This window comes from Cryptotermes secundus, unplaced genomic scaffold, assembly GCF_002891405.2.
Source record: "Cryptotermes secundus unplaced genomic scaffold, Csec_1.0 scaffold556, whole genome shotgun sequence".
NCBI lineage: Eukaryota > Metazoa > Arthropoda > Insecta > Blattodea > Kalotermitidae > Cryptotermes > Cryptotermes secundus.
Window position 1 is genome coordinate 369,552 of NW_019725847.1, and position 8,826 is coordinate 378,377.

Consider the following 8,826-nt stretch of genomic DNA (forward strand, 5'->3'; position numbering starts at 1 on the left):
TTGTCATGTGTATGAGTGACTATAGACGGGATCTGGATTGGTAATTGGATTTATTGAACACTTACAGATCGCAACTACAAGTAACTATAGCACTATTGCTATTTCACACACTCTGCTATTCAGTACAGCATGCACTGAGTCATCTCAGCCTACTGCTGTATCTTCACCAGTTGTTGCCTGGTGAAGCCTGCCAGTGCCATAGCTTTCTCAACTTTCATCTTCATGTCTTTACTGGCTAACAACTGTCTCACAACTGACTATACTTTAGACTTGTTCTCCTTATAACACCTCACACGGACCACACAGAAAACACCTCTCCCAGCAGCATTGTTATTGTTGTATCATGCAGCTGTCACATGGACTGCATAGAGAACACTGCTTCCCAGTTAGTCCATTGCTTCATGTTAGGAATCTATTGCATAGCAACGGCCATCATTTACAGAGTCATTACTTAGCAATGGGTCTACATCCTACAATATTGTAAAAGATTTGACCAACACATTGCTCTGTAAACACACTCCAGCACGCAACAATAGGGGAAACTTTGTTTTCTGTAGATCCGTCTGATACGCCAGTAGACTGGCTGGATAGTGATCACGAGATGGGTGCTTAATATAGGTCCATGTCCATTTTGGGGCTATATAAGTAAGAGTGAGAGAATTCATTCAAGGCAGTTATGAATGAGCAGCAGCAGCAGAAACATGCAAACAAGAGGATAGCAGTAAGCTGGACGAGTTAGGGCCGCACCGTAGCTCAAGCGGTTAGACGCTGGCTTCCCACTGCGGCAGCCCGGGTTCTATCCCGAGTCTGGTCAAGTGGGATTTGTGCTGGACAAAGTGGCGCTGGGGCGGGTTTTCTCCGAGTACTTTGGTTTCCCCTGCCAATCTTCATTCCACCAATTGCTCCACAGTCACCCTCACCTATCATCTGGGGCTGGTACAATAGGCTAGAAGTGGCTGCAGTACAAGGGACTTAGTCCCACCCCACTAGCAATAAAAAAAAAAGCTGGACAAGTACAGGAATCAAGCAGTAAGCTGGAGGAGTGCAGAAGAATGCAAGAAATCTGCCTGTGAAGATTTAACATGTGATTTGAAGACTTCATGTGCTCTACAGTGCAGTGATATTGGGAGTGTGTGATTTATGGATACTTTTATAGTTCCTGTGTCATAAATCCACGAAGACTAATGGAGATAGACTGAAGAGATTAACTTGGAGTGCTTTGTAGTGTGAAAATTAGTAACATTGTTATAATTATTTATAGTCACGGCCTGTAAGTGGTCAATAAATCCAATTACCAATCTGAACCCAGTCTATATTCACTGTGACACATGACAGCTGGTGTTAGAAGTGGTACGGATTGGATCAGATTGATCAGTTTATTGGATTTACAATTGCACAGAGTAGTATTTTTTATGGTAAACAACGTTCACAATACCTCACATATAAAATTTAAACCCCAGATAGGGCATAATAATTTAGAACTTAATAAAGCAGACGACAATATAATGATATACCATCAAAATATTAGGGGACTGAGAAACAAAAGAACTGAAATGTTAAACTCACTACTCCCGGAACTCCCTCATATTTTATGCATAACGGAACACCATTTAAGGGAATTTGAACTGGAAAGCTCACCAATAGAACATTATAAGTTAGGAGCAAAATTCTGTAGAGAAAAATTAAAAGATGGTGGAACATGCATTTTTATTCATGAATTTATAAGTTTTATAACTATTAATTTACAAGAATTTTGCAAGGAACAAGACATTGAAGTTTGTGCCATAAAAATTAACTTATCAACTTCTATCATCTGTGTTATATCTATCTATAGGTCTCCTGATGGGAATTTCCAGTGGTTTTTGAAGATGATTGAAAATATTCTGAATAATCTATATAATGTAAATATAAATTTTATTATATGTGGGGACCTCAATATAAACTACCTAGATAACAACTGTAAAAAAAAGCAGCAATTTGATACCTTACTGTCTACATTTAATTTAACCAGTGTTGTAAATTTTCCAACTAGAGTGCAAAATGAAGTAGCAACGGCCATTGACAATATTTTTTTAGATGTGTCTAAAAACAATAATTATAATGTATATCCCCATATTAACGGCCTATCGGACCATGACGCCCAAATTATTAAGTTTAAAAATCTTAATATACAAGGATTAAATAATACCACCCAAATCATAAGGAATTTCAATAAACACTCTATAGCTAATTTTAAGCTCAAACTGAGCTTTGAGATGTGGGAAGATATTTTTGAAGCAACTGACGTAAATATAATGTTTAATAATTTTCTCAATACCTATCTTAGGATTTTCTACTCCAGTTTTACGAGAAGAAAAATAAAGAGCAAACCAAATGTTCATGAATGGTTAACTACAGGAATACGTATTTCATGTAGAAACAAAAGAAATCTTTATTTACAGTGTAGGACTAGTAATGATATTAAATTAAAAGAACATTACAAACAATACTGTAAAATTCTAACTAATGTCATCAAAGCGGCTAAAAAAATTCACTACGACAGGAGGATTATAGACTCTAAAAATAAATCAAAAACTATTTGGAACATAATCAAAACTGAAACTGGGAAAAAAGAAGATAAAGTAGACATTCAATCCCTTGATATTAAGGGTATTATAACTTCCGACCAACAAATCATGGCAAAAAATCTTAATGATTATTTTGTAACAGTTGCTGAGGATATTATTGATAATACAAGTATTAGTAAAACTGGACAGCCTATGCATGATAACTATTTAAATTATATGTCCTCAATGTTCACGAGTCCGCTGTCAAATATTCGACCTAAGCATGCCTCTACCCATGAGATAGAAGGAATCATCAAATCCTTAAAAGCCAAATACTCCCATGGTTATGATGAGATACCTGTCGCAATATTGAAAGCTAGTGCCCTATTTATTAGTTCTCCGCTAACATATATTGTAAATAAATCTCTTTCTTCAGGAATTTACCCAACTAGACTGAAATTTTCAATAGTAAAACCAGTATTTAAAAGTGGGGATAAACTTAACATCTCTAACTATAGACCAATATCTTTGTTACCGGCTTTCTCTAAGGTATTTGAAAAGGTAATATATTCAAGGCTTAACCAGCATCTAATACAAAATAAGATACTTGCTAGTGATCAATATGGATTTAGAAAAAACTCTACAACAAATAGGGCCTCTTTTAAATTATTAAATGAAATTTTAGTAGCCATGAACAATAAATTAACTATTGGGGGCATTTTCTGTGACCTGAAGAAAGCATTTGACTGTGTTAACCACGAAATATTTTTAAATAAACTGGGATACTATGGGATAAATGGAGTATTTAAAAAATTAATCAAGTCTTATTTGAACAATAGATACCAAAAGGTAGTATTAAATAATAGGACAACCTATAATACCACCTTTTCTGATTGGGAGATCATCAAATATGGTGTCCCACAAGGCTCTATATTAGGTCCTTTATTTTTCTTATTGTATATTAATGACTTACCCAAAGTAATAACAAATAATGCGAAGATTATTTTATTCGCTGACGATACTAGTATCATAATATCCGATTCGAGCCCTCATAATTTGGAAATTAATATGAATAAACAATTCTTAGCCATAAACAAATGGTTTGAAGCTAACCTGCTATCCTTAAATTTTAATAAAACCCACCATCTCCTGTTCAGGACTAAAAATAGTTTGGTAACAGACATAAGCATATATCATCAAAATAAGAATATCACTAATGTGCCAAATATTAAGTTTCTAGGTATTTATATTGATGAAACATTATCATGGAAGTCTCATATTGATAAATTAGTAATTAAAATGAGTGCAGCTTGCTATGCAATTAGAACTGTAAGAGGTCTCATGTCACAGGAAACCCTAAGGATGATCTACTTTGCCTATGTGCATACTATCATGGAATATGGGATAATTTTCTGGGGTAGCTCAGCAACTAGTATAAATGTTTTCAGAATGCAAAAGCGGATCATTAGAACTATTATGAATGTAAGAACTAGAGACTCATGTAGGGAACTATTCAAAAACCTAAAAATATTACCAATGTACTCACAGTATATATACTCTATAATTCTGTTTGTTGTAAATAATAGAGACCTATACAGTTCAAACTATGAGACCCACAATCTCAATACTAGACATACCACAAATTTGCATCTTCCCACATCACGCCTAACAATCTTTCAGAAAGGACCATATTATTTTGGTATTAAGGCTTATAACCACCTGCCATCCAGAATCAAGAGTATGAGTAATGATGTGAAATTATTTAAATTGAGGCTAAAAAGATTTTTTCTTTCAAATTCTTTTTATTCCTTAGAGGAATATTTTAACCATGTATGTAATTAAAATTGGTAATTGTACCCCTGATATGTTATAATTTTATATCATTACCTAAGTATTTTGTATCAATTATTGTTTTATAATTTTGATCATTTTATGCATTGTACTTTAATATAAATCTTTTAACTGTCTTAATGACAAAAGTATGTATGTAGTTTTTGTATTTTCTGTATTTTAATCTGTTAGCTTGGGACAAATTCCATATCCACTGGTCAGCTGTACCATAAGGATCAATGGAATGTATAAATGTAAATAAGTAAATAAATAAATAAAATAAGTATATTGCCACATTATGGAGACAGAAGAAATGATGGCATGCCTGCTGGCTGAAATAAGAATCAGCCAAGAACACATGAGTGAAATGAAAGACAAAGTCAAAAAGGATATGAACACCAATATAAAAGGTGCCCAAGAGCACATGCTAGCCAGGACCGACGACCAAGAGGAAATGAAAGAAGATTTGCTGGCAAGGTTAGAAGTGAAGACAGATATAAAGCTAAAGGAGCTGAGCGAAGACATCAAATCTGGTGGCATGTCTGGACAGTAAGGAGAAGGCATGAAGGCAGGAAGCCAGAAGGCATGAAATCTGAAGTGGAACTTCAGGAGGACTCTATGGAAGAGGCTGCAATTAAATCTTCAGGAACAATGAAGAAGCAGCACAGGCTGACATCATGCTGCAGGGCGACACAGAGAGCCACAGGAACTGACCTGAGGAGATTGTAGATCCCAGAGGAAGTTGCCTGCTCATTGTTCAGCAGTGACATGACACAAAGGAAACGTCTTCAGGAAATTTTGGGCCCAGGGAAATTGTGGTCCACAGAACAAATTGGCCACAGCTGGCAGGGAGAAGACCCTCTGTGCAAAAGTGGCTTGACACAAGGAATACAGACGTCAGAGACAAGAAAAAAAGATATTGCACTGAGAACCCCGAAGGGACGGATGTCCAGGATGAAATGCTGGAAGGGTCCAGAATGCAAAATAGAAATAAAGGACCCAGACACAAGATGGCATCTTAAGATCAAGAGGACATCAGAGGGGATCGACAGGAAGGCTTCTGGACTGGAGATCATAAAGCAAGCAACTGGGATGTACAGCGGGTAGCAGGAAATGAGGAACTGGACCTTGTGGAGTGGTCGGCCCCGACTGAAGTGTCGGGTCAGAGTCAGAGTCAGAGATGTGAGAGCAACAGCCACTCAAAGAGTTATGGTGCACTGTGGGAAAGAAAAATGAGAAAAACCTTTGGATTATGGTGAGAACCTGGACTAACTGGAACCTTATAATGGAACCACTTGGGACGAGCTGGACTTAAGGAGGCAGCAGTGATAGCACTTGGAGAATGAACACTGTGGGGGAAAAAAAAAACAAGCAACAGAAAGGAAGGTGAGATGTCACAAGCAGAAACCTCAGAATGAAGGAACGGTGATACAATGTTAGGCTACTCAGGACAAGCAGCATTAAAGAGGGAGCAATGTAATGGATTTGATCAGCGCATTGCCAGGCAACAGCTCTGTAAACACAGTCCAACATGCAGCAATAGAGGAAGCTGCATTTTCTGTTGATCTGACTGACACACCAATAGACTGTCTTGATAACAAACATGTGATATGTGTTTACCGTAGGTTCACATCCATTCTGCTGCTATGTAAGTTATGTAAGTAAGAGTGAGAGAATTCATTCAAGCAGTTACAAGTGAGTAGTAGCGGCAGAAGCCCGCAAACAAGAGGATAGCAGTAACCTGGAGGAGTGCAAAAAAATTACAAGAAGTCAGCATGTGAAGATTTGACATGTGATTTGATGACTTTGTATGTGCTTTCACCATCATCACCATCATCATCATCGTCATCGTCCATAGCTCCCATTGGCGCATAGGACATTAACAAAGTGTTGCCATCTCACGGTTCTTGCTGAGTTGTTTAATTTCTCCACATGTCTTCCCAGCATCCAAGGCTTCCTCTTGTATTGTTCTCTTCCAGCTCCTCTTTGGCCTTCCTCTTTTCCTTTGTCCTTGTGGGTTCCACTTCATAGCCTTCTCAGTTGCATTTTTCTTTCGAAGACTATGGCTGATCCAGTTCCATTTACATCTGGTTTTCCGTTCAGTTATTTTTATTTGATTTGTCTGTTTCCTTAGTTCATCATTTGTTGTTATAGCTGGTCATCTCACCTTTACTATTCTACAGAGGCATCGATTTACAAAATTCTGTAATTTTATACACATTTCCTGTGTGACTCACCATGTCTCATCCATATAATAAAATTTATTTCACATTAGAGATGAAAATTCTTAGTTTTATTGTTATTGAAATATCACTTGATTTCCAAACTTTGTATAGTTGATTAAAAGCTCCATTTGCTTTAGATATTTTATTTCTTACATATTCCATACTACCGCCCTCCTTTGTAACTATACTACCAAGATAAGGGAATTTATCAGCATTTCCAATTTCTTTTCCATCTAGAGTAAAAATATTTTTATTTTTATTATTTATGCACATTGCTTTTGTCTTTGCTTGATTCATCTTCATTCCAACCTTCCTCTCTTCTCTATTTAAATCAACCACAGAGTTAGTAGAGAGTCCGTCGAGTGTAACAATTTGTAGGTCACTTTTTTAATATCACTCTGCCTTAACATGTTTCGGTTTGATACAATCATCATCAGAGGACTCTCTACTAACTCTGTAATTGATAGTGTAACGGACCAAAAATGAAACAATTCAAAATAAATCAACCAACTTTTCTGTCATATCTTTAAAATGTTGTGTTAAAAGACATATTGTCTGCAACATCCAAGTCCTCCAGTGTGCACGTGAGATCCCATTGTATTCCTCTTTGTATTCTGTTGTTCCCATTACTGAATCCATCATAACAATGAAAATGGTTGGTGAGAGAATAGAATACACCCTTGTTGGACACCTGTACCCATCTCAGTAGGTGAACTAAGTTTCCCATTGTGTATAACCTGGCAAGTATAATCTTTGTGTGATATTTGTATGAGTGTAATTCCTTTATACATCCTTTCCTTCATGTATGCTGTAGTGCAGTTATATTGGGAGTGTGTGATTTAGGGAGTCTTTTATAGTTCCTATGTTATAAATGCATGAAACTAGTGAAGATAGCCAAAAAAGATTAGCATGGAGTGCTTTGTAGTGTGAAAATTAGTAACAGTGTTATAATTATTTTTAGTTACAACCAGTAAGTGGTCAGTAAATCCAATTGCCAATCCAAACCCAGTCTTTAGTCACTGTGACACATGCCATTATTAGTAGCAGAGGTACCTTTCTTTAGAATGGTCAAGTCAAGGAGGATGAGGTGGGCAGGGCACGTAGCACAAATTGTGGAGACGAGGAATGCATATAGGATATTGGTGGGAAAGCCAGAAAGAAAGATAGCACTGGGAAGACCAAGGTGTATGTGAGTGGACAGTATTAAAATGGATCTTAGAGAGATGGAATGGGATGATATGGATTGGACTGATCTGGCTCAGAATAGGGACCAGTGGAGGGCTCTTGTGAACACGGTAGTGAACCTTTCAGGTTCCATAAGATGCTGGGAACTTCTTGAGTAGCTGTACAATTGGCAGCTTTTCAAGAACGGCTCAGCTCCGTGAGTGAGTGAGTGAGTGAGTGAGTGAGTGAGTGAGTGAGTGAGTGAGTGAGTGAAGTGTCTGCCGCTAATTCCCAAGGGGTACAAGTGTAAGCCATTACTGACCCGATCAGTGACAAGTCAGAGTCAAAATCACATTGCGACTGACAGTCAATCAGTCAGTAAGTCAGATGGGGCTCATGACCAGATATTTTTTTACTGTTTGACAGTTAGTCTTGTTTTTATGGGGCACCGTCTCTAATGAGAGGATGGGTCTGTCTTTTGTATATACTGCTGGCCCTTACCAGTGCAGTCTCTCTCAGGTCTGAGTCCCTTTGGACTTGCAACCATATTTTACTGTCTCAGATTGGAGACTTCCCCTTTTTGTTGCCTCCTACGACTCGCAGGGTCACGGTAGAGGTATTTGACCCCGCCTTCACACGGGGTCTCTCCTGTTCTTGCTCCACNACTTGGGTGACCCGATCAGCTTCGTTATATAGCCATGGAATGGACCACACAGAAAATACCTCTTCTGTCATGAGAATAGTTGCGTAACCTAGCAACTAGTCAACAGAGAACACAGCTCCCATTGTTGCATGGTTGCTGAACTTCGTTATATAGCCGTGGAATGGACCACACAGAAAATACCTCTTCTGCCGTGAGAATAGTTGTGTAACCTAGCAACTAGTCAACAGAGAACACAGCTCCCATTGTTGCATGGTTGCTGAACGTGTATACTGAGTAGTTGCCTGGCAGTGATCATGTACTGTTGTCACGCATTTAAGGGACATTTTAGCGCTCTGTTTCCTAACTATACACGTTACAATGAATTAGATATTAGTAATGATATCCATGCTGATATATT